General features: G+C 40.2%; 1 protein-coding gene across 7 annotated transcripts in view; it reads left to right on the top strand.

Annotated features, from left to right (window-relative positions):
- VTI1A (vesicle transport through interaction with t-SNAREs 1A) overlaps window positions 1–27379 on the top strand; it is a 365759-nt gene that overhangs the window by 208295 nt on the left and 130085 nt on the right. The gene's annotated exons all lie outside the window — the stretch shown is intronic.

Raw genomic sequence — 27379 nt, 5'->3', positions numbered from 1 at the left:
ATTATGGTTTTCTCTGGGTATATGCCCAGTAGTGGGATTGCTGGGTCATATGGTAATTCTATTTTTAGTTGTTTAAGGAACCTCCATACTGTTCTCCATAGTGGCTGTATCAATTTACATTCCCACCAACAGTGCAAGAGGGTTCCCTCTTCTCCACACCCTCTCCAACATTTGTTGTTTGTAGATTTTCTAATGATGCCCATTCCAACTGGTGTGAGGTGATACCTCATTGCAGTTTTGATTTGCATTTCTCTAATAATAGTGATGTTGAGCAGCTTTTCATGTGCTTCTTGGCCATCTGTATGTCTTCTTTGGAGAAATGTCTATGTAGGTCTTCTGCCCATTTTTGGATTGGGTTGTTTTTTTTTTAATATTGAGCTACATGAGCTGTTTACATATTTTGGAGATTAATCCTTTGTCCATTGATTCCTTTGCAAATATTTTCTCCCATTTTGAGGATTGTCTTTTCATCTTGTTTATGGTTTCCTTTGCTGTGCAAAAGCTATAAGTTTCATTAGGTCCCATTTGTTTATTTTTGTTTTTATTTCCATTACTCTAGGAGGTGGATCAAAAAAGATCTTACTGTGATTTATGTCAAAGAGTGTTCTTCCTAAGTTTTCCTCTAAGAGTTTTATAGTGTCCAGTCTTACATTTAAGTCTTTAATCCATTTTGAGTTTATTTTTGTATATGGTGTTAGGGAGTGTTCTAATTTCATTCTTTTACATGTAGCTGTCCAGTTTTCCCAGCACCACTTATTGAAGAGGCTGTCTTTTCTGCATTGTATATCCTTACCTCCTTTGTCATAGATTAGTTGACCATAGGTGTGTGGGTTTATCTCTAGGCTTTCTATCTTGTTGCATTGATCTATATTTCTGTTTTTGTGCCAGTACCATATTGTCCTGATTATTGTAGCTTTGTAGTATAGTCTGAAGTCAGGGAGTCTGACTCCTCCAGCTCCGTTTTTTTCCCTCAAGACCACTTTGGCTATTCGGGGTCTTTTGTGTTTCCATACAAACTTTAAGACTTTTTGTTCTAATTCCGTAAAAAATGCCATTGGTAATTTGATAGGGATTGCATTGAATCTGTAGATTGCTTTGGGTAGTATAGTCATTCTCACAATGTTGATTCTTCCAATCCAAGAACATGGTGTATCTCTCCATCTGTTGGTGTCATCTTTAATTTCTTTCACCAGTGTCTTATAGTTTTCTGCATACAGGTCTTTTGTCTCCCTAGGTAGGTTTATTCCTAGGTATTTTATTCTTTTTGTTACAATGGTAAATGGGAGTGTTTCCTTAATTTATCTTTCAGATTTTTCATCATTAGTGTATAGGAATGCAAGAGATTTCTGTGCATTAATTTTGTATTCTGCAACTTTACCAAATTCATTGATTAACTCTAGTAGTTTTCTGATTAGCTCTAGACAGTTTTACTTCTTCTTTTCCAATTTGTATTCCTTTTATTTCTTTTACTTCTCTGATTTCTGTGGCTGGGACTTCCAAAACTATGTTGAATAATAGTGGTGAGAGTGGACATCCTTGTCTTTTTCCTGATCTTAGAGGAAATGCTTTCAGTTTTTCACCATTGAGAATGATGTTTGCTGTGGGTTTGTCATATATGGCCTTTATTATGTTGAGCTAGGTTCCCTCTATGCCCACTTTCTGGAGAGTTTTTATCATAAATGAGTGTTGAATTTTGTTAAAGGCTTTTTCTCCATCTATTGAGACGATCATATGGTTTTTCTTCTTCAGTTTGTTAATATGGTGTATCACATTGATTGATTTGCGTATATTGAAGAATCCTTGCATCCCTGGGATAAATCCCACCTGATCATGGTGTGTGATCCTTTTAATGTGTTGTTGGATTCTGTTTGCTAGTATTTTGTTGAGGATTTTTGCATCTCTATTCATCAGTGATATTGGTCTGTAATTTTCTTTCTTTGTAGTATCTTTTTCTGGTTTTGGTATCAGGGTGATGGTGACCTCATAGCATGAGTTTGGGAGTGTTCCTTCCTCTGCAATTTTTTGGAAGAGTGTGAGAAGGATGGGTGTTAGCTCTTCTCTAAATGTTTGATAGAATTCACCTGTGAAGCCATCTGGTCCTGGACTTTTGTTTGTTGGAAGATTTTTTATTTTTTATTTTTTTATTTTTCGGTACGCGGTCCTCTCACTGTTGTGGCCTCTCCCGTTGTGGAGCACAGGCTCCGGATGCGCAGGCTCAGTGGCCATGGCTCACGGGCCTAGCCACTCCGCGGCATGTGGGATCTTCCTGGACCGAGGCACGAACCCATGTCCCCTGCATCAGCAGGCGAACTCTCAACCACTATGCCACCAGGGAAGCCCTGTTGGAAGATTTTTAATCACAGTTTCAGTTTCGTTACTTATGATTGGTCTGTTTGTATTTTCTGTTTCTTCCTGGTTCAGTCTTGGAAGATTATACTTATCTAAGAATTTGTCCATTTCTTCCAGGTTGTCCATTTTATTGGCAGAGTTGCTTGTAGTAGTCTCAGGATGCTTTGTATTTTTTCGGTGTCTGTTGTAACTTCTTTTTCATTTCTAATTTTATTGATTTGAGTCCTCTCCCTCTTTTTCTTGATGAGTCTGGCTAATGGTTTATCAATTTTGTTTATCTTCTCAAAGAACCAGCTTTTAGTTTTATTGATCTTTGCTATTGTTTTCTTTGTTTCTATTTCATTTATTTCTGCTCTGATCTTTATGATTTCTTTCCTTCTGCTAACTTTGGGTTTTGTTTGTTCTTTCTCCAGTTCCTTTAGGTGTAAGGTTAGATTGTTTGAGATTTTTCTTGTTTCTTGAGGTAGGCTTGTATAGCTATAAACTTCCCTCTTAGAACTGCTTTTGCCACATCCCATAGGTTTTGGATTGTCGTGTTTTCATTTTCATTTGTCTCTAGGTATTTTTTGATTTCCTCTTTGATTTCTTCAGTGATCTCTTGGTTATTTAGTAACGTATTGTTTAGCCTTCATGTGTTTGTGTTATTTATTTTTTTTTCCCTGTAGTTGATTTCTAATCTCATAGTGTTGTGGTCAGAAAAGATGCTTCGTATGATTTCAATTTTCTTAAATTACTGAGACTTGATTTGTGACCCAAGATGTGATCTATCCTGGAGAATGTTCCGTGCACACTTGAGAAGAAAGTGTAATCTGCTGTTTTGGGATGGAATGTCCTATAAATATCAATTAAATCTATCTGGTTTATTGTGTCATTTAAAGCTTGTGTTTCCTTAGTAATTTTCTGTTTGGATGATCTGTCCATTGCTGTAAGTGAGGTGTTAAAATCCCCACTATTATTGTGTTACTGTCGATTTCCTCTTTTATAGCTCTTAGCAGTTGCCTTATGTATTGAGGTGCTCCTATGTTGGATGTCTATATGTCTATAATTGTTATATCTTCTTCTTGGATTGATCCCTTGATAATTATGTAGTGTCCTTCCTTGTCTCTTGTAACATTCTTTATTTTAAAGTCTATTTTATCTGATATGAGTATTGCTACCCCAGCTTTCTTTTGATTTCCATTTGCTTGGAATATCTTTTTCCATCCCCTCACTTTCAGTCTGTATGTGTCCCTAGGTCTGAAGTGGGTCTCTTGTAGACAGCATATATATGGATCTTGTTTTTATATCCATTCAGCAAGCTGTGTCTATTGGTTGGAGCACTTAATCCATTCATGTTAAAGGTAATTATCAATATGTATGTTCCTATTATCATTTTCTCAATTGTTCTCGGTTTGTTTTTGTAGGTCCTTTTCTTCTCTTGTGTTTCCCACTTAGAGAAGTTCCTTTAGCATTTGTTGTAGAGCTGGTTTGGTGGTGCTGAATTGTCTTAGCTTTTGCTTGTCTGTAAAGCCTTTGATTTCTCCATAGAATCTGAATGAGATCCTTGCTGGGTAGAGTAATCTTGGTTGTAGTTTCTTCCCTTTCATCACTTTAAGTATATTATGCCACTCTCTTCTGGCTTGTAGAGTTTCTGCTGAGAAATCAGCTGTTAACCTTATGGGAGTTCCTTTGTATGTTATATGTCGTTTTTCCCTTGCTGCTTTCAATAATTTTCTTTGTCTTTAATTTTTGCCAGTTTGATTACTGTGTGTCTCGGCATGTTTCTCCTTGGGTTTATTCTGTATGGGACTCTCTGCACTTCCTGGACTTGGGTGGCTATTTCCTTTCCCACATTAGGGAAGTTTTCGATTATAATCTCTTGAAATATTTTCTTGGGTCCTTTTTCTCTCTCTTCTCCTTCTGGGACCCCTATAACGCGAATGTTGTTGCGTTTAATGTTGTCCCAGAAGTCTCTTAGGTTGTCTTCATTTCTTTTCATTCTTTTTTCTTTACTCTGTTCAGTGGCAGTGAATTCCACCATTCTGTCTTCCAGGTCACTTATCCATTCTTCTGCCTCAGTTATTCTGCTATTGATTCCTTCTAGTGTGTTTTTCATTTCAGTTATTGTATTGTTCATCTCTGTTTGTTTGTTCTTTAATTCTTCTAGATCTTTGTTGAACATTTCTTGCATCTTCTCAATCTTTGCCTCCATTCTTTTTCCAAGATCCTGGGTCATCTTCACTATCATTATTCTGAATTCTTTTTCTGGAAGGTTGCCTATCTCCACTTCATTTAATTGTTTTTCCTGGGGTTTTATCTTGTTCCTTCATCTGGTACATAGCCCTCTGCCTTTTCATCTTGTCTATCTTTCTGTGAATGTGGTTTTTGTTCCACAGGCTGCAGGATTGTAGTTATTCTTGCTTCTGCTGTCTGCCCTCTGGTGGATGAGGCTATCAAAGAGGCTTGTGGAAGTTTCCTGATGGGAGGGCCTGGTGGTGGGTAGAGCTGGCTGTTGCTCTGGTGGGCAGAGCTCAGTAAAACTTTAATCCACTTGTCTACTGATGGGTTGGGCTGGGTCCCCTCCCTGTTGGTTGTTTGGCCTGAGTCGACCCAACACTAGAGCCTACCCAGACTCTTAGGTGGGGCTAATGGCAGACTCTGGGAGGGCTCACACCAAGGCATACTTCCCAGAACTTCTGCTGCCAGTGTCCTTGTCCTCACTGTGAGACAGAGCCACCCCCCACCTCTGCAGCAGACCCTCCAACACTAGCAGGTAGGTCTGGTTCAGTCTCCGTGGGGTCACTGTTCCTTCCCCTGGGTCCTGATGCACACACTACTTTGTGTGTGCCCTCCAAGAGTGGAGTCTCTGTTTCCCCCAATCCTGTCGAAGTCCTGCAATCAAATCCCACTAGCCTTCAAAGTCTGATTCTCTATGAATTCCTACTCCCGTTGCCAGACCCACAGGTTGGGAAGCCTGACGTGGGGCTCAGAACCTTCACTCCAGTGGGTGGGCTTCTGTGTTATAAGTGTTCTCCAGTTTGTGAGTCACCCACCCAGCAGTTATGGGATTTGATTTTATTGTGATTGCACCCCTCCTACCGTCTCATTGTGGCTTCTCCTTTGTCTTTGGATGTGGGGTATCTTTTTTGGTGAGTTCCAGTGTCTTCCTGTCAATGATTATTCAGCAGTTAGTTGTGATTTCAGTGCTCTTGGAAGACGGAGTGAGAGCACGTCCTTCTACTCCACCATCTTGAACCAGTCTTCTTTAATTTATTTAATTTATTTATTTTTGTCTGCGTTGGGTCTTCATTGCTGTGCACGGGCTTTCTCTAGTGGTGATGAGTGGGAGCTACTCTTCGTTGCAGTGCGCGGGCCTCTCACTGCGGTGGCTTCTCTTGTTGCGGAGCATGGGCTCCAGGCACGTGGGCTTCAGCAGTTGTGGCACGCAGGCTCAGTAGTTGTGGCTCATGAGCTCTAAAGCGTCAGCTCAGCATTTGTGGCGCACAGGCTTTGTTGCTCCGCGGCATGTGGGATCTTTCTGGACCAGGGCTCGAACCCATGTTCCCTGCATTGGCAGGCGGATTCCCAACCACTGCGCCACCAGGGAAGCCCTAGCTATCTCTTTTGAATGCACTACACCAAAGGTTCTCAGAGTCAGTTTTCACTAACTAGTGGTGAAATGAGAAGAGTTAAAACAAACTAGTGAGTTTTCATTATGCCAATTGTTACTGTTATCTGCTCTCTTTGTCATGATTCCATTTCTTCTGTAAAATAATTGTGATAGTCAACAATTTCCTTAAAATAGTTGATTGTTACAGCAAATGGAAAGGGAAATCCTTGGAAGGACTAAACATTAGCAATCAGTTTTCCCACCTTCCCCCCTCTCCCCACAGTTTACTGGTCTGGGAAATTCAGAATTTTAGGAGCCGTTATTCTACACCACACTCTATCTTCTAATAACAAAAACCACTGCTACGCATGCACTCACCGATACCTCCTAGGTAGCAGTCACTGTTTTAGACACTTGGCATACATTATCTTGTTTCATCTTCATGACATCTCTGTAAGGCAGATACCATTACTCCCATTTTAAGAAATAAGGAACTTCTGTTAAATATTATCCAGCTCTGTAGAAGTGGTCTGCCTCCAGAGACTGTTTTTCCTACCGTGCTGGACTGTCACCCTTCTTCTATAGAGAATCAGTAGCCTCACAGAGAGTCAGACAACCATTCTGGATGGTTCTTGAAAGCAATGAACAAACCCTTACTACATCCACTATTTTGGATCGGTCCCCATTAATCTGTGATCTCATGTTTTAGACCTGGAACCTCATGTAGCAGATGGACACACGGACTGAGAGCAGTTACCTCAGAAAAATCCAGGGCTTTTACTAAAAAGGGGACTAAATCCTGGGTGGGCAAAAACAACAGATGTTATCGTAAGAATGTTTCAGGTGAACTTTCATCTCTACTCTGGCTCTCAGGTGAACTAGCCCTCTCTTCATCAAGCCTTCATCAGTCTACCAGCCAGAAACAAACTGTCTTTGCTCTGATCCTTCAGGGTAGTTTGTGTTTCTCACAAGACTCTAACATCTTCTGCTTTGCACTGTGTACATTGTAGTTAGTTATTAATGACCAAGTCTTTATTTTCTTCTAGATCTTTTTTATCCCCTCCCTCATCCCCCAAGGGACTTTATATGGTTCCCCACAATATTGTGCAACCAGCTGAAATAAATAGGGGAGGATATCCAAGTAAAAGAGAAAACAAAGCCAGGAATCACTTTCCTCCCCCCAAAGCATGGACTGTCAACAAATGCCTGTGCAGATATCCAGACAGGTGGAAAATGTCCTACCTGAAAGCAAAGCAGGAGACACAGTCAGAGGGCCCACGGTGTTAGATAAAATGAAAGTAACCTTTAGTTGAGGTCAAGCATAGCCTTTCATGCTGCTGAGACAGGCCTTGATAGACCGGTTACTGGGAGGGGGTGACAGTTCTCATGTCAGATCCCTGCCTGGAGGGGAATGAGGAGTTTCCGTGTGACCAGTTGTCTTAGGGGTCCTCAGGTCTGGAATGTAAGCCGCTGGCAGTCAGGAGCCTCATTGAATTTAGCACAGGGCCACGCTTCCCCGACCTGGGCCTGGTCAATGAATGGTCTTTGGAAGAATGGCTAAGAATAGTTTCAAAGTTGCTGTCTAGGTTCTTGGATGTAATTTAGTTGAAACCCCTTGACTGCAATGTAAACAGGTTCTTTCAAAGATAAAATAAGTAACTTAACAATAACAGACTATTTTTGTCCATTATTTAATCACAATGGAAAAACATCTTATATTTTCCTTGGTTGTGAGCCACAGTTTGAGCTAATTCGCAAATTACCTTTCTTTTATGATTTTCGCTTCTTTCCCCAGGAAACATGCCATCCTTTAACGCAATGTAGAATATGAAGGGTGCACGTCACCTTCACCATCAACACTTCCTTTGAATGCAGACTTGAGCTCTTAACTGGAACCAGGGAGCCCTAGGCCTTCCTCATAAACAAGTAATGGAGCCCTCGACCCCCCTTGTAAAGGGCTATTTATTAACATATACCATCACCAAACAACATTTTACAGTTCCATGCCCTCACACCGTTACACCACTGTCTGCTCCATGGTAAGCTGAGGGAGGCCTTTGGCCATCTGTTTCATTAAATACCAGAGGCAGTGAACGGCATCTGAACTTTATAAAGCAAGTGTCCAGGCTTCCCGCTTCACCAGTCTCCCCCTTCCTCTTCTGCTGCCACTGCTGCCGCCACTACCACCGCCGCCGCCGCCATATTTTTTTTGTTTGAACGCTCACATTGTAAATTAGTGTATTCACACATCAATTTTAAAAGGCTCACTGTGTTATAAGATGGGACAAAGCGAGCTCAGTAACAGCTCGTGCACAGTGCAGGTGGTCGAGCTAGCTGCTCCCTAGATCAAAAGTCAAACAACTGTGAATCTTCTTTTGAAAGTGCAGTTAGGGAGACAAGGCAAGGCTTATCTGCACAAACAAGAATGAGTTATAGATATACATCGCAAATGCAGGAGGACAAAACGGGGTTTCATAATCTTGCAGGATAAGAAGACCTTCTAATGCTGAAAATTCTGAGGGCATCTCTGGAATATGTAGCCACTTTTTTCTTTCTTTCTCTCTTTTTCTTTTCTTTTTTTTTTTTTTTGTAAAATTAGTCTTTTATTGTGTGGCAATTGGTAATTATTATTTATGCTTTGGTGCTGTTCCTAGAGTAGCTAAGTTTTTTTTTTAAGCCACGTTGGGGGCAGGAAATAGCTCCCCTTTCATGGCTGTATTTTATTTTTCAGCAGCATTTAAGGACAGACTCCTATTTATACCACACAAGCAGTTTTGTCTGTTGTAAACAAAGTAAGTGGCTGGGAATTGTGCTTTCCCAGAAATGTTTTCCAGGGAAGCCATAATAAGAAACAACTGTGTACATCTTGAGATTTTTGTCGTCTAGGTATTAAGAAAGAATTCTTTGCATTCATGGAAACAAAAAAGAAAGAAAACACTGTTTATAAAGAAAGATGTTCAATATCCAGAAATGTAATTAAAATATTTCTTAAACTGCAAAAGTTGGCCACTTACTAGTAGTAATTGAGGTTGTTTTCTTTTCTTTTTTTTTAATTATCTCTAACATTTTTTGACAAGGTAGTAGCTGAAATGACAGGAGGCGTTTTCTTTTTTTAACCTCAATCTGCTATTTAAAAAGTTAGTGGCTTCTTTTGTAAAATTATGTGAAGAACTTTGGAACTGAAGTATGAATATCAATGGAAAAAATGCAACAGTGGTAAATTTTATGAAAAATTTTAAAAGAGCATTGAAGAGGCTTAGAATTATGAAAGAACAGCATAGTTTCTTATACAATTATAGATTACATAGGAAAAAGCCACTCTCCATCTTCTGATATCTTAATGATTTCATGATGAAAAAAAAGAAACCTATCAACTTTTCAATTCTCAAATCAGTCAAAGGTGTCTGAATCAGGTCCCCAAGGACTTTCATAAAACCATGCTCTCTGTCTCAGGGCGTAAGGCAGTGATCCCTATCCTGGGGTGGGTTTCACAGAGTCTCTGAACCACTGGAGTTTCCTGAAAATGTATGTGTATGTGTGTATATGCATCGTTCTGAGAATTTTCCATAAAATTTTCTAAATAGTCCACAACCAACTCCAAAAAAGTTGAGAAACGAGATATTGTCACAAAACTGTGTACCATGTCTTAGCTAAAAACCACTTAATTACTTTGATATTCTGGCTTATTTGAAATGTATTGGTCTACAAGAAACACTTATTTTGAATTTTCTGCAAAGTTTTACAAGAAACTTTTCAGGGATGCTTTCTTTGGGAAATCAGATCATTTATCAAAATTAAGTCCTTAGAGACAGTCAGAACAAGTAAAATATATATAAGGGCCTTATAGTTTGTAAGGCACATTGACATATATTATTTCATTTAATGTAACCTTCATAAGAAGTCTGTGATTTGGTATCGTCATTATTATCCTTATGTTATAGATAATTGAGACCTACAAAAGTTGAGTCTTGCCCAAGGTCATTCCACCAAGATGGAGCAAAGTTGGACCAATACCCTGGTATTAGCCTCAGAAACCATGTTTTTAGCAGCCTCTTAACAGCAATATCCTCAGCAGCATCTTCTTCAACAGCAAATATTTAATGTTTACTGTGTCAAAGGGAATCCGTTAGTCATCAGAGATTCAACAAACTCAAGACTTTACTCCTAGGTACCTTAATATTTTTAAGAAACAACAATACATAGTAACTTGTGCTGTACGGTCAGTGAGAGATAAAATGGTAAGTGGGGGACAAGAAGAAGAAATCCCTGGGGCCCACGGTCAGGTAAGACTTTATAGAGGAGAAGGCAGGTACCTGGCCTAAAAGTTACTGCCTGATTCTTAAGCCACACGTGGGGTAACGCCGCTTCCCTTTTTATGGCAGCCTCAAGGTAATAACTTCCAGCAGCAGAATTTGAATTGGGGCAGGAGGATGTGTTAGAAACATCTGTTTGGCCACAACTATGTTGAGGGTATATAGGAAGTTAACAACTTGTAACTGCATCTGCTTATAAAGTAAATATGATCCAAAGTCTTCTTGATAATTTTTTTTTAATTGCAGTGGAGTTTAAGATTTTCTTCAAATAAGTAAGAAAGGCTTGAAGTCACCTCAGTAGCTCTAATTATAAACAAATAAAAAACCTTTTCACACATTTTATTTACCCCAATTTTAGAAAGATACTGAGAACTTTCATACCCTTGACTAAAATTATGTATTTATAAAATTTTATAGTCTTTGAAATTATACTGCATATTAACTATACCTTCTATATGTGCGATTCGTGAATAGACGCAAAGAATGTTGGCAAAGTATGTGAACTATTGTATTGTGGCACGTTAATTAGTTGATAAGTGTATCACTTTAAAACACTGAATTTTTTCGTATATTCCAGTTAAATCTTTGTCATCAAATGTGTTTATAGAGGTTTAGTTAGTAGCAAACTTGCCCAGCCAATAAAGAAAAGCATTCATTTTCTGTTCTGTATAAGTGATCTGAAGCCATAGCCTTTAGGTCTTTTAATCTGTTCAAGGCCAAGCTATTTATATGGATAATTTTTAAAGCTTCTGTATAAAGAAAACAAGAACATTTTATTTATTCACTGGGGTTTTTATGTGCCTTGAAATTGCATAGATAAAGTATTTTCTGGCTCATGGATCTAGAGGAGATAAAAGGTCTCCTATTTTATAAGGCTTTATGTAAGCTTTTCAAATGTACAGTTTTCTTACGGCTAGAATTTTTTAAATAAAACATTATTTCACTATTACAATTGGAGTTTAATGTGGGCATCTTTTTCCTTCCCGGAATTGCATGTTAAATTATGTGTTTAAGATCGTTTTTATTGCATTTTTACCTCCTGGATTTTGATAATTCTCATGTTGGAGAAATTAATCTACCAATCCTCATTTTTAGTATTGGGCAACTATTTAATACGACTAGGAGTGGAAAACCCCAAAATCAGATTTAAGAGGCAGAGTGAAAGGTATAACTGACTTTTGCAGCATATTGGTCTGAGGACGAAAAATTATTTACCTTCCCCTCCTTAAGAATTTTTGCTGAGGCTGGTAGACTGAAAAGGAAAAAAGAGGCATTTTTTTTTTAACTCTCGGGCAACTGGATTCAGACCAGATTCTACGTGAACATTAGCTGCTGTTAGCTTTGCCATGTCAGGGCCAAGAAACAGCTTTCCCTGGCTGGAGCATTCCCAAGCTATCATGGCCATCAGACAGGTGGGGAATAAATATTGTAGAACGGTGGGACATTTGAAGAGCAAGCTCCTGACCCCCAGGACTCAATTTGGACAAGCTTCAATTGGAGCAAACAGGTGTTCCTGGGAGGAACTGTCCTCAGGTGGCTGGGGGTGTGCCATTCTTTCACACACATAAAAAGTTCCCTTTCCCTCTGCCCGCAGGAAAATTAGAATTAACTACAGCTTTTTCTTTTGAAATGGAAAAAGAGAAATAAAAATATGGTACCAGGTTTTGGCTCCAACTGGATTTCCATGGAGCATGTAATCTATGATGAATGATGAGAATTCTGGAAGCAAAGCATCCTTGCAGTTTTTAACATTGGAGATGCCATAAAAACTGAATGAATGCAAATAATCTTTTTACCCATGGCTGTACCTATATAAGATGGAGTAGTCTTTCCTTCTGTTATTCATTTGTTCATTCACCATATATTTCATGAGCACTTGCAATTTTCTAAACACTAGGCTAAGTGCTGGGCATAGAGTATAAGACAGAAAAAGGCCCTGCCCTCCAGGGACTTAGCCTAAATTGTAGTAATAGTAATTGGTTGGAACATGAAAATGAACCTAAATAGTCTTTGGGAAACTGTGCATTGAAAGTACTTGCTGGCATCAGAAAGATTTTTTTTTTTTTCTGTAATGCCACCACATTGAGGATATGACTAACATTTTATTTGGGGGTCATTCTTTTTAAATCAACTTTTGCTATAAAACATAAAATAGAAATATTAAAGAAAAACTTTAAAAGAAAAAAGTTGTTTTTAATCCCTCTTCCTAGAAACAAGCTACTCTGTTGATACAAGTATTTCCCTCTAGTCTTTCCGTCATGATCCATGTATATTGCTCTTCTCACTTAATATTGTATCTTAAATGTATTTCTCAATTTCCACATCTTCATGATTATATTTTTCCTAGTTAAAAATTTAATGAAAGTTTTAACAAACCTCTTATTTTGTAAAGAAAAAGAAGAAAGAAAGAAGAGAAACAAGTATCAAGAAACAGGAAGAGGGCTTCCCTGGTGGCGCAGTGGTTGAGAGTCCGCCTGCCGATGCAGGGTACACGGGTTCGTGCCCTGGTCTGGGAAGATCCCACATGCCGCGGAGCGGCTGGGCCCATGAGCCATGGCCACTGAGCCTGCGCGTCCGGAGCCTGTGCTCCGCAATGGGAGAGGCCACAACAGTGAGAGGCCCGCGTACCGCAAAAAAAAGAAACAGGAAGAAAGTAATCCATAATCACACTGACGAAAGGTAGCACCAAAATCACACTGGTGAAAGGTAGCATATTTCATTCCAGTATTTTTCTCTGTAAATATTAATTCCACTGCTGGTTCTATGAAATCTCTTCTTTATCTCACCCATCACTTCATCTTTTACCCTTTTATCTTTTTTAAATATCACAGGTTTCACTTTACAGTTTTCTGCCCTTCACTTGATAAAGGCTATTCTCTCTTACTGTTTTTATTGAAAATGCCAAACAAACTTCAAAAACATGTATAGGTTTCTTTATCACATAATTTTCAGAATTGCGTTCTTCCTCTGAAGCTTTAGGATGTCATTTCCTTTTCTTTGTTCTATAGGATCTTTTTTGCCACTGTCTTCATATTGTTTTGCATTTTTATTTGGTTTGGTTAGTTTTTAAAACCTCTTCTTGGATCTGCAAATGGATGGCAACTCTATATGATCAACTCTGTCGAGAGATAGCCCTCTGTCTCCAGACTGTCTTCATGGGAAGGAAATGGGGCTTCTTCCTTCCCCCACTCCTTGACTCTGGCACGAAAAATGTCCAACCCTTGTGTGTACAACTGTCATCTCCTTCACATGTTTACCTTCCACCACTGTATGCAAACACACTTTACTTATGAAGGCCACACTTCCCAGGATTCACCATACCTTCCTTGCCTATCACTACCCAGTATTGATTTATTGTTTTCCTGGGAACTGTCATTTCTTACTGGCTATAGAAAAGAAATAAGATGAGGAGTGTGGAAAAGGAGGAATGACTACAGCAGTCCACATGCCTCCTAAGTGGCAGCATCCACTCATAAGAGAGACAGATACCTGGTTTCTAGTTGTAACAGAACTCACATCTACCTAGTAGCAGACTCTGTGAGAGGTGGGCTACTGCTTTACATTTCTCAGCCCAATTCATTTTTTGTAGCCGTAGAAAATCCTTCCAGGTTCTGGCAATTTGGTGTCGTAAACTATCGTCATCTTTTATTTTTTCATTCCAATTTAATGGTCACTTTGATAGATGCAGCATCAGGAGCCATCAAGCAGGCGCCATTTTAAACCGGAAACTGTGGGTGATCTTTAAAATTGCCCTACATGGGCTTCCCTGGTGGCGCAGTGGTTGAGAGTCCGCCTGCCGATGCGGGGGACGCGGGTTCGTGCCCCAGTCCGGGAGGATCCCACATGCCGCGGAGCGGCTGGGCCCGTGAGCCATGGCCGCTGAGCCTGCGCGTCCGGACCCTGTGCTCCGCAACGGGAGAGGCCACAACAGTGAGAGACCCGCGTACCGCAAAAAAAAAAAAAAAAAATGCCCTACATAAGGGGACCATATAAACCATTTCTCTAGCTCAACCCTTGAGCCTGTTATGCCTGGGTGGTCTTGTTTTAACTGTTACTGTTTAATTATTGATTACTCACTGACACCAAGCATGGAAGCCTTAGGGAAAATGAAATCCCATGTGCCAGTTTCTTTAGATGAATCTTCTTTGAGGTTTAAGTGTCCCTCTAAGTAACATAGTGAGGCTGGATTTAGGGGGTCGTTCCAAATACTGCCTGGCAGGGTCAGCCGTGGCATCTGTATTCATTGATGGAGTCTACTGATACATCTGGAAAACGAGGCGTGTCTGCCTGTGCTTCATATCATGACAGCCTCATACAAGCCCATCTCCTGTAGGCCAGGCATCCTTACATTTCCGTACTCCCCATTTCCCTTCTCTGTCCCTCCTGGGAGAAAGTCTACTCTCCAACAATAACAATGACTTACCAACAGGAACCAGCTTCCCCTATTAATGCTCCTATCCTGGAAGCATTTATTAGGAAAATGGTAATTCACTCCACAAATACGTGCAAGGAACTTTGCTGAGTATATAAGGATGGAGGATGACTCTTGCCAATGACTCTTCTTGCAGAAGAAGCACCACCTCAAATGGATGGTGATCAGAAACCTCATGCACAGTTTGGAGTGGAGACTATTGCCAGCTTGGAGGAATCAGGATGAGTTTCATGGATGACACAGCATTTGTAGTGGCCCTTGAAAGAGGGGTGAGATTTACCCAGGCAAAGTTAAGAGATTCCAGACCAAGAAAGCAGCACAAACAAGAGGGAAGTAGCATCTTTCAAGGCAGGCATAGCAGATAATTCAGATCAGCTGTTTGTCGTCAACTCTGCGATTTTTGCCTTTCGTTTTCTGAGGCTCCCATTCTAACAGTAGATTGGGTCAGCTCACAGCACACTTGCAGTTATGCACAACTGTCATCTCCCTCCCAGCTTTACCCGCCACTGGAGAGACAAAAGCTTGACTGAGTGATAGAGGCCTGAAAATCTAGGGTGTACTTTTTCTTGTCATTATTATTCTTTTATTGAGCACCTACTATGTACTCTGGGCAGAATGAACCTTATTAAAGGACCAAGTTCTTTCATTGTTTTCAGGTAGGCCGTTGCTGTGTTTCTTTTTGCAAGTTCTTATTTCCTCTTGAACATCACCGGTTTCACGGTGTTTTTCTAAGGATCCTGAAAGGTGTTACAAGTACAAGTGGCTATGTGTGTAGGCAGAATAGACCTCCACCAAAAGGTGGGATTTTTCTTTCGGGGCACCATGCCATCAAAAGTATCATTCTGAGCCATTGCCCAGAATGTTTCCTTTAGAGTTTGTCCTCTTAATCTTTAGACTTTGCTGTCTCTTCAGATGCTGTGCAGACTCTCTATAACCTGTTGTCTCAGCTCTGCTGCATGTGACATAATCTGAGAATAGGTTGGTATGGGGGAGGAGGGGAGCTAGATCCTGGAAGATTTTAGGAGGCCACCAATCAGAGAGCCTGGGTGGCCTAGAATCACACTCCACAACATTGACTGAAACTGGCCTGGGCCTAGCCTACCACTACCTCCTTGTTTTTTTTTTTTTTTCCAACATTTTGCTTTCATAGGACCTGAAATTTTTAACCCAGTTTTGCTTTGGGGGAAAAAAATGTATTAACCATGTGCCTTGTCAAGATAACACTTTCTAAAAGTTTCTTGAATGAAAGTTCCCTCTCAGCACTGGGGTGCTTTCTAGGTACACACCTGCCTTGTTAATCAAGTTCTCTGGCTTTATTTCCATTTGCAAATACAAATGCTTAGTGGACAGCTTTGGAAGGAGTGGCTGTCCTCAGCAGCATGAGTAAAGCGTTGATGAAATAATTTCAGGTACCTGGCAGGGTACTGCCAAATCCCATGGGCTTTCAGATCTGTAAGGAGAAGGAAGTGGGGGGAGCCAACACAGATGGTAACTGGTGGGTGGGTGACAGGTAAGCACAACGTCCTGCCTGGTGATCCAGTCTGTGTGATTTCTGATTCATATTTATTACACAAATAGTGTTTGTTGACAGAGCAAAAGGGAACTTTTTTAAAAGAAAAGAAATTACTCATAACACACCTACAGTGATCTTGTCCTCATTTTTTCTGTCTTTAAATGTTGAATTTTTATTTATGTGCCTTTAGTACAATTTCAAGTTCTGCCTTTGCCTTTTTAACTTAACATGATAGCTTGCATTACTGTACACGGTGGATTTGATATTGTATTTAGTCTTTCCTTTTTTAATCAAGTTATTATGGCGTTGATAGAGGTTCAGGAAAGCCAAGCAGCATGTGGTTGGCATTCATTAGTTTTCTAGCAAATTGAAGGACTGACTCTCATGTGTCTCAGGCTTCCGCCGCCTAATGGTTAAGAGCACTGAGTTTTGATATTTGGGTGCTGAGGCGTATGTGTACCGTTGTATGCTATCCACACAGATCCCTTGCATGTATTAATTTTAAGGTGTTTCATGATAATATTGATGACAACGTGTATGTATAAACAAAGCAGGCAGGTCACCGTGTGGAGGAGATCCATGTGGTGGGTTCCAGAAATAGCCGCATTTCCCCCAAGTGTTCCCTAATAGACTGAAAGGCAATAACTGAACTTGGATTGAGGCTTCACGCATTGTCTTTGTCAAATGGCAGCACTTGATCATTTAATCAGCGTCAGTCATGGCACCTGCTTGGTGATGTGTTAACCGGGTGAAGCTTTTCCCCGCCTTGCACAGAGCTCTGAGGGATGGCCTAGAATACAGGAGGCTGAGAGGACGGCTGACCGCAAGGATGGTGTTGGAGCCGCTTCAGAAGAATGAGGCGTGATCTGGGTGCCGTGGCAGGAGGCGCTGAACAGCCAGGGGGCAGCATGGGAGCATTTTGTACCTGAGGAAGGAGGAGAGTGATGGAAGAAGGGGGATGAACACAAACTTCCCCATTTTTCCCGAGCCCAGGATGATGGATGACTTGTCATCTTTTGTATTTCCTCTGGGGCAGCTAAAATGGAACCTCTCTACTGAGACCAGAGGTTGAAACTGGAACTCTGGGGGCCATAAGCGGTTTGCAGTACTTTTTTTTTTTTTCCAGTCTGCACAGTTTTAGTTTGTTTTTAAAATTGAGATATTATTTACATATAATAAAATTCACACATTTTAAATGTAGATTTGTTGAATTTTGGTCATGGGATGCAATGACGTAACCACCACAACACATCAGGACGGAGACCAGTTCTCTGTCTAAAAAGTTTCCTCCAGTCCCTTTGCACTCATTCCCCTCCTCCATCCCTGTCCCAGACAGACAGTGATCTTCTTTCTGCTATTAGTTTTGCCTTTTCTAGAATTTCATGTAAATGGAATTATACAGCACATGGTCTTTTGTGTAGGACTTCTTTCACTGAACATAGAGATTTTGAAATTCGTCCATCTTGTTGTGTGTATTAGTATTTCATTCCTTTTAATTGCTGAGTCATATTTCATAGTAAGATACGCTACAATTTATCATTCACCAGTTTTACGAACATGTAGGTTGCTTCCAGTTTAGAGCTATTACAGGTAATGGTGCTATGAACATTTGTGCACACATCTTTTCGCAGGTTTTCATTTCTCTTGAGTAAATATCTAGGGGTAAGATTGCTGGCTCATATGGTTTGTATATGTTTAGTTTTATAAGGACCTGCCAAACTGGTTCCAAAGTGGCTAAACCATTTTGCATTCCCCTAGCAATATATGAGAGTTCCAGTTGCTCTGCAGAGTTACTCTTAAAACATTCAAAGTAGCTGCCAGCAGTTAAAACTCAAAACCTCTCAGAGGGGCACATGGTCTCCGGCTCCCTCCAGTTACTATTTGACTCATTTTGATCATTTACACTGTCCACCTCTCACCTGTAGTTCGTGACCCCTGCCTTAGAAATTCTGAGCAGCATCCTGTCCCATGGTATGTAGCAGGGGTTCATGACCAAGAGCAGATTTATAGAGAAAGGCAAAACTGGGTTGGAATCTCAGTCTTGCTATCCATAGGCTGTCACTTTGGACAGGTTGATTAACTTCTCTCAGCATGAGTTTCTTCACCTGTAAAATGTTGCAGATACCTTATTCAGTGGTTTATGGTAAAAATGAAATAATACAGCGCATGTCAAGCACCTAGCACAGGGCCAGGCCCAGAGAAAATGTACAGCAGATGGTACTTGTTAGTATCATGGTCTAGTCTAGTGATACTCAATTATGTGTGTATATCAGAGGCACCTGTGCAAAATTTTAAAAAACATAGATACCTGGGTCCCTACCACAGCTCTCCAGAATCACAGTCTCCTAAGCTGGACCTGAGCTTGTGCATTGTTATAAAGTTCTGCAGATAATTGGGATGAGTAAACCTGGTCGAGAATCATTGGTTGCCTGGGGAGATAGTAACAAGAAGCACTACATTCTAAACTCAGTTCTGCCACCAAGTAGCTGTGTGATCTTGGGCAAATCACTTAACCTCTCTGTGAGAGCTAGTTTAGCTAAGATCTGCCCAGCAAAGTTGGCCTTTCAGAATTACCAGTTTCTTCTGGGTAGATCGTGGCTGCAGTTGGAGACAGATGCCTTGGAGGTGGTGGAGGTCTATACCTGCTTCCCAAGTAATATGTTGAAGGCAAATTTCAGATGGAACTCTACCACACCTAGAAACATGTGCGAGCAGGCACAGAAACAGCCCTCCACCTGTCCTGTGGGCCCACGAAGCTCCTGTCCTCTGTCCTGAAAGGAGAGTGCATTGACAGCAACTTGCAGGAAAAGTTCCCTCGAGTTTGATGTGAGAATATTCTAGAAAGAGGAGTTGGCTAACCTTCTAGTCAAAGTCAGGTGACAGACTCCTCCTTTAAGTGGATAGACACAGGACTGAGTCAGAATCCTGAGTCGAGGGCTCCAATCCAGGGGAAATAGGCAGTTGGGGTCACTAGATGCAGATACCCTTCCCACGCAGGCTGGGAGTGCTGATGACAATGTTTCTAGCCTGTCCGCATAGCTTCAGTACCATTTCTGATGTCCTCATTAATGATTCTTGTTATGCTAATTAAGAGTAACTAATTAATAAGATAAAGATAGCCACCACACTTTAGTAGCTGCTTCTGGAATATGGCATTTCATTCGTCTTTTAGATGTGAACTAAACAGTTATTCCCGTTGGGCCACTTCAGTCATAAAATCACTGCCCTATGGTATGGATTAAGACCAATGCACACATATATGTCACACTATATATATGGAAGTATTTTAAAGTTAATTACAGATAACATAACGTGATTTCTAGGTCCCATGCAAGCTTAAGATGCAACAGTTCTACAAATGAAGGGTCCTAATAAGTGTACTGCTTTCCAGCACAACTTGTGGTTTTTAAGCCTCCTCTTTCTGGAAACCCCTCTGAATCCCCCAGGCCACATTAGTGCCCTTCCCTCGCCTGTGCCCTCCTAGAACATAAGTTGCCTCACGGCAACTTAGTCCAGGGAACATACAATAAGGATTCCAAACTTTGTAAAATGGCATCCTTTTTGACTTACCCCCATGGAACTGCGTTATTTCCCAAACTTCAGTGATCAGAGTAGTACGTCACAATTTTTTTTTTGGTCCTCTCTGCCTAATATCTCCACTGCTCTTTTTCTTTAAATTGCCACACTTTTGTTTTAAACTTAAATATATTCTTTAGCTTTATTCCACAGAGTATTATCCATGAAATCATGGTTCAAATGTGTTATACATTTTTTCACATGTTAAAGTAAATGCATAATTAAATATTTTTAACATAATGTTGATTGTTAACAAATATTTTAAATTAAAAGTAATCATCTCTGTGTTGCCTAGAATCAGTTCCCGCTCCTCCAGCGGTCTGCACACAGTACTGTGGGAACCCTCGCCGTGCTGTACTTGTGGGGTTCCGGCCCATCTCCCCACTAGACCATGAGTCCCTGGAGGGGAGGACTGGCTTTCATCTTTGTAGCACCATGTCAGTAAGCCTGGTGCCTGGTGCGTAATATGCATTCAATAAATGTTTGATGAATGAATGTCTTCTCTTGCTATCACAAGTGAAATACCATTAGCAAATAGAAATATTTGCAATTTTCTCTCACTTTGATTTCCAACCTCTGAGAACTTAAGCACTCAGACATGGTCTCAAAACATAATGAAGCACCAAAACATGTAGAAGTGAAGCGATGCCAGTTTTTCTACCTCCTTTTTTTTCGGTACGCGGGCCTCTCACTGTCGTGGCCTCTCCCATTGCGGAGCACAGGCTCCGTACGCACAGGCCCAGCGGCCATGGCTCACGGGCCCAGCCGCTCTGCGGCATGTGGGATCCTCCCGGACCGGGCACGAACCCATGTCCCCTGCATCGGCAGGCGGACTCTCAACCACCGCGCCACCAGGGAAGCCCCTCCTAAAAGTTTTTTAAATGACTATTTTCATTTCATTACCCTAATATTAAAGGTGGAACGGGGTAGGGATGGGGGTGTAAAATGGTTTTAAATTTACTTGGCACAAGGCTCAAGGAAAATATAAAGAACTTTAAGAGGGAGTTTCCAAGTAGAAAATGGTGATTGCAAAAAGCAGTGATCAAATCATCATCTCAGTTTCCCAGAGGAAGGACAAAAAGTGAATCAAAGACCATGTTACTCTTTCCTAAGTAACACCCTTGGAGACATAGGAGGTCCTTGTGACCTGCAGGCTCTGTACTCGTGCAGGGTCCCCCTGGGATCATGTGTGCTCTTCAGTCTCTGCCCCGCTGAGGAACTAGGCATCCCTGATTCCAAAGTTAAAGTGCTTTACCCATTTTAGTGTGGGCTATCCCCTCCCAGCCCAACTCCCATCCTACTAGTTCTGTGCCGTACCTGTCCGCTTTATTCCGTCACACCCGAAAGCCTTTATGCTCCTTGTCGGCAGGGAGTAAAACTTTCTGCTTTAGACCCCCTGTGCCTCACTGGTTCCTTGGACAGAATGGACACTCAGGAAGTATTTGAATGAATAAATGAATGAATTAGTGAATGAATGAATGAACGAACAAGCGAACAAACAAACAAGCAAACAAAAGAACAGGTGAGCCACGACATTTTGGGTTATAATAAACCTTGCCGACTTAACCCCCTGCATTTTAGTAAAGATCTGGAAAGAAACACATTTTAGAGAAAAACTTTCTAATGTCTGGAAGCATGCCTGTAGATGTCAGGATTAGTCTCATTATTTTGAGCAAACTTTTACTTTTAACCTCCTTTAAACAAAATTTGATGATTCAATCTTTAAAAAATAATCAATCTTAATCTCCGAAAGCAAATGTTCCAAAGTAGATCAGTTGACTAAAACTTATAAATTAATGTTCCACTGATTTCAGTTACATAGGAAATGTAACACATGAAATGTTTTTGAGGTTTGTCTCTCCATTGGTCTCCAGAAATGAAAAGTTGGGACTTAGAGAAATATTTATCTTAGCGTAGTACCTACCTTGAACTTTTCTCCATGGTATTTACTGATATAATGTCAGATTGAAGCATTAGCATTTAATTACATAAAGCCTTTTAAAAGTTCAAGATGTCTAATTTGGGGGTTGATTGATTCTGTAAGCATTGGTTATATACATATTGAGTAGAAGAAGAGGGGCATAAGTACTTATATTAAAAACATCTAATTTTCTTAAGCCTTTAAAAAATATACTTTTTAAATGTTTAAGGCGAAAAAGGTAAACTATCTTGTTGGTTTATTTGCATTGGTTTTGCTTATTTCCCACAATTGCTAAGGTTGTTTTGTTCATAAAAAGGGAAGTGGTACTAACCTCAGGAGCAATTGCCAGGCTCGATTTGGGACATTGCAAACTTTCTCTAGCTTTACTTTAAACACACATTTGCAAATATGGTGCCAGTTTATTCTGGACAGTTCCTCCCTACACTGTTTAGAATCTTTGGCAGGCTTATTCCAGGAAAGGCACGGAGCTTGAGGCAGAGGGGAAGAACACTGAGGATGCATTGTGTGCCCACTGGGCAAGCGTGTCACCTTACCCACAGCCCTGGAGTGAAACGCCCACGGTTGTGAAGTTGGGAAAACCTACTCCTCTGGGAGCCCTTTCACTACACACATGACCCGTCCACTGAGCTTAACGATGCTCACTCAAATAGAAAGCAGGAGAGGCTAAAATTATGTTTCTGATCATTTTTGCTGCCTTCTGAAAAGTTTGATTAGAAGTACAAGGTGTTATGCAAGATTCGTTAAGTACTATATTACTCTACTTAACATTGTACAAAGTGCTCTAGGGAGGAATTTGTACAGAAAGCCTCTTCCCTTTACTTGCCTCCAGTGAGTTCTGTTTATTGAGTATTTCATGTCTAGAGAAAAGTGTAAGTTAAGGAAAATGATTATGTGTATTCAAATGAGCACATCTAGGGAAATTCAGATTATCTCAAATTCAGAAGTATTATCTCAAGATCAGTATCTCCATAAGGGCTGTTTATCTTCTTCTATTTTCTATAAAGTGGGGTATGTTTATTGCTTATTTGACTAGAGGCTGGGGGCCTTCAATAACAGTTGCAGCTCATTCTGAGGACCCAAAAGCACAGCCCTCCGTAGTCTTTTCCTCTAACCCATGAGATTTAGGGATGTTTTAGCATTTCTGTAGTACAGATATTTTTCCTGAGCCTGATTTACATGCATTTGGAGACTAACCTCAGTGAAATAGCTTCAGATATCAGGGTGTGTTCAGTATTGACAGAAAATAAGTGGTTTGCATTCTCTGTTTTACACTATTGAAAATAAAACACCTTAATAATGAAGAAACATGGGATTTTTGAAATGAATTTGCTCATCAGTGTATTTGTTTTGGTCAAAAGTAAAACTACTGGGACTTCCCCAGTGGTCCAGTGGTTAAGACTCCGAGCTTCCGCTACAGGGGGGCTTGGGTTCGATCCCTGGTCAAGGAACTCAGATTCCACATGCCTCACAGCGAGGCCAAAAGATAAAAAATAAAATGAAATAAAAATAAAACTGTTAACCATAAACTAAGAAAGCCTGTGCACAACCGTCCTCCATCATTTCCTTGGTCAGATTCTATTTTCTTAGTTTTCTTAATTTGTGCTAAGTCTCCAAGAAGGAAAAATAATCATCCTCGCTCTGTCCGTGCGCACTCTGGAATTTGTTTAAGCAGAGAGTCAGGTCACAGCACCACAGACCGTGCTTTTTTCTGCTGAGGAATTGTATTTTCTTGAGTTTGTACTGAACCGCATGAACAAATCATTAAGTGACACAGTGAACGGGAAGAGAGAAGTATTCAAAAATTCTTTGACCTCTGCTACAAGGGTGGCTGACAGAAGACACTAGCTTTAATTGTTTGGTTCTGTCTTGCCAGTTTTTGTTTCAGTAAAACATTCCATGATCTCGAGGCAAAAGGTGATTGGGAAGGCAACATTTTGATTCTAATGGCTATATCTATTTTTCTTTATTCAGAATGATCAAAAATATTTTCATAGGTAAAATCAGATAGCATTTACACACAAATCACTCTACAGTTTAGCAGAAAGAGCCATATTAATTAGTACTGCTTAGGAAATGGAATTTAAACACAAGCCTGCAGATCTTTTGTCTTTTGCTCTTTTTTTTAAATGAAGAATATTTGATGATATATCCGCTCCCAACGGAGAAATTAGTGGGCTCAAACAGGTTTACTGGTTTAGTTTGTTTATCGCTTTGTTTCCTAACAAGAAAATAAAATAGCTACCTGAATTTTTTTTACCTGTATTAGTATATGTATATCTGTTTTAAACTCTCCTTCTTTACCCTGCAGAAAGGTATCTCTAGTACACTCTGATTTTTGTCTACTTTCATTCTTTTTAAAATAACATCCAGGGTTGTGTATTCCCATTTTAACATAAGAGGACTCATTTGCTTTGGAAGGGAAGCTTCCAGCAGCATTGAAGATACATAAGCTAATATATTTAGCAAATAATGTCAGAGAAACCTTAAAGCTGGTGTCTATCACATTTTACTGTCAGTAAGAACTGTCAGAATTCCTACTCTCAAGAGCAGTGTTCGAGATATTTAAAAATTGAAAATAAAAAAACAGAATCCTAGCTGTGGCACGGTGCCCTAGATGGGTAGTCACCCCCAGTCAGTGACTATGTGGTTTATCAAACCTTGAGATTAGTCTAATATGCCACTGGATCTACCAAACACTGAATACTGGCTCAGCACACAGAGTGTGCCTTACCCTAATCTGCCTGTTGCCTTCCTGCCTAGGGAACCTTACCCTGGTTTTTGCTTACACTAGCAGAACACCACTATGTTTATTGAAAACTACAGATGTAAATTCTTCGTGATGAAACCAAGATGGGAAAAAAGAATTCTAACTTCAATTTTTTTTTAAGTTTAATAATTTATTGTGTTCCGTTAAGACAACACAGAACTATTGCTTAGCAACACTGGATTAGGCAGAAAATAATTTAAGCTCCCAAATGAGAAACATTTGTAATCGAATATGCTCTACCACTTGCTTTACCACATGGCTCAACACCCTTTTGCTCACACATGGTTAAACACATGTTTGAACTGATGTTTTAACACCCGTCTCACACATCTTTACGCCCTTTGTTCACATATGCTTAAACACATGCTTTGACACTCTCTGAGCTCTCACTGTTGAACACAGGCAGAGTATTGTCTTAGGTCTCATGTTCTAAAGTTTCATTGGTTCGTAGCCTTCAGCCAAAGACTGGTGCCCGGTAAAGTCACAGCTCTTTCTACAAGATGATGTCTACTATTGCGTGCCTTCAGTCTGTCTAGAGAAGAGAATTCCTCATGGAGGTAACCACTGCCATGGTCCTTCGTGTTTACCACACCCCCGAGTGGTGGCCTTTTCGAATATTTCAGCCCAAGCGTGTGACGTGTCACAAAGTATTGTTTTTGCCCTGGCCAGTCTACTTGTATTTTCCCAAACTACCCTACACTCTGAAGTCTTCCTCGTGGCCAGATGTAGAATTTACCTGAGTGTTTTTCTCTTACATCTTACTTGGCAGTTTCAGCGGAGCTGAAAATATACGTACAGGAATGGGGTATTTGTGTTGCAGAAATCTGAATATAAATAGAGAAACTGTGGCCTCGCCTTGCTTACATGCGTCTGATTGCTTGGATCCTCTCTCTTCTTTTTGTTTGTGGCGTCTGCCATCCTCTTAGGCGAGGTGACTGCCTCCTCGTCACTCTGACCCCCTAGACCTGCCATTGGTGGATTCATAAAAGGTTGTCTCTTCCTCCTAAAATTATAGGATTCTGTATGTAACAGTGGTTTGGAGTGTGGGCTTCTGAGCCGGACTGCTTGAGTTTGAGTCAGCTTAGGTTTCCTCATCTGAAAAATGGGAATAATGACAGTACCTACTTTCTTGAGTTGTTGTAAGGATTAAATGATACAGCACTTATAAATCACTGTGTCCATCCAGCACATAGTAAGTGCTCAAAAAATTACTAATTACTCTTAATTCAAGTAGAATAAAAGAGTGACAGTAACCTAAATCTAAGCTGTGCTCTACAGTTTGTAAAATGTGTTTTATCCATATCTTTCTACGTTCCTACCAGAACATTGAGAGGGATGAAAACATATCCCCATTCCAGAGAGAGGCAAACTAAGAACAGACATCTTAAGAACCCTGCCAGAAATTGCATAGCCAGCAGGTAGTGAGCTTGACGGCTGGTCCCCTGACATCTAAAGGCAGTGTTTTTCCTACCATGTTACAAGACTAAGTCCTGTTACATGTACAAGGAAGTACCAGAAATGGCTCTTTCCATCAAAGAGCTTGCAGAGGAGGAAAGATACTGACACATGAAAAGTAACTTCCATTTACTGAGAAATAGTTATAAGCCAGTCTATACTAGGCACTTTTTAGTAAATTGTCTCTCTTAATCTTTACAGTAACCAGTTTGACAGATGAGGAAACTAAGGCCTAAAAAGCATAATGAACATACCCAGAGTCAAAGAACTAATAAGTAACAGAACTAGAGCAAGCCTGATTCCAAATAAAACCCATGCTTTTTATCCATTACTCATATTGGCTCTCAACCAATAACAATAAATGAGTTCATAGACAAACTACAGCTATTGTATAAGTCAATTTTGGATGAAGTATAGTCTTCCCCTAATAATTCCTGGTTATGCTGCTGTGTGATTGTTTGTTTCTTTTTTTTTTAAAACATTATAGAATGGATAACATGACAAGAAATAAAAGTTATGGGTGTTGTATGAAAGCATTTGTAAATTAAATCCACATTTAGTCCGTTCCCCCACCTTGATGAAATTCAGGCCTATAAAGTGTGCTGCCTGGCTAAATCTTCATGGAAATGTTCTTTTACAAGTAACCTGTTCTCATAATTATCTGAATATAAGAATCATTTAAATTCCGTGGCTTTCAGGTCCCAGAGAGTGTTAATGGATATTAAATTAAGTTATTTGAAAATAAGCTCTACTTCATTGACTGGATCCTAGAAGGTCAATATTTAGGAAATTGTATGAAGAATGACACCCTTGAGTTTGGTGAGTTGGAAGGGCAGTTTTCATAATTGTTATTAATAACTCAAGCTATCTTCTTAGCTGTCTTTAAGGATAACTTAAAGGTGACTGGAATCCTTGAACTAACTTTCCATGTGAGATTGGTTTGGACGCAGATGCAAAGACTAACAATCAGACCATTTAAACACAGAACAGGACCAGCCAGGAATAGCAACACTTGGATGCCTGACTCATAGATGTAAGCAAGAATTAGTGATTACTGCAAATGGCTGGAAGATCCCAGAGGAAAATTTGGGAGGCTCTTCATTCCCTTTTGCCCTGTACACAGAATTCTTAGTACAAATACCTGGCAACATCAAAATACAGGTGCAGATTTGGAATACATAAAGCCTTGCTTTGGTTTCTTTGTGTTTTAACTGAATTTCACTCTGTTGAGGTTCAAGATCAAATACTTGCATTTTAATGTAACATTTGCCAAATTTCCAAACCTCTAAGCACAAAATCCTCAGCCCTCATTTTTTTTGCTTGCCTGGAAATCTAGGTAGCACTGAGCCAAAAGTAGAAGTTATGAAGTGAGATTATACTTGATTAGGAACAAAAAAAGTCCTATGTCCAGAAATGCAGATGTGTACAGCAGTCCTAGGGGAA

This window comes from Stenella coeruleoalba (genome assembly GCF_951394435.1).
Source record: "Stenella coeruleoalba genome assembly, chromosome: 16".
Taxonomy (NCBI): Eukaryota; Metazoa; Chordata; class Mammalia; order Artiodactyla; family Delphinidae; genus Stenella; species Stenella coeruleoalba.
Note: the sequence above shows the minus strand (reverse complement) of the source record. Positions and strands in the feature narration are given on the sequence as shown.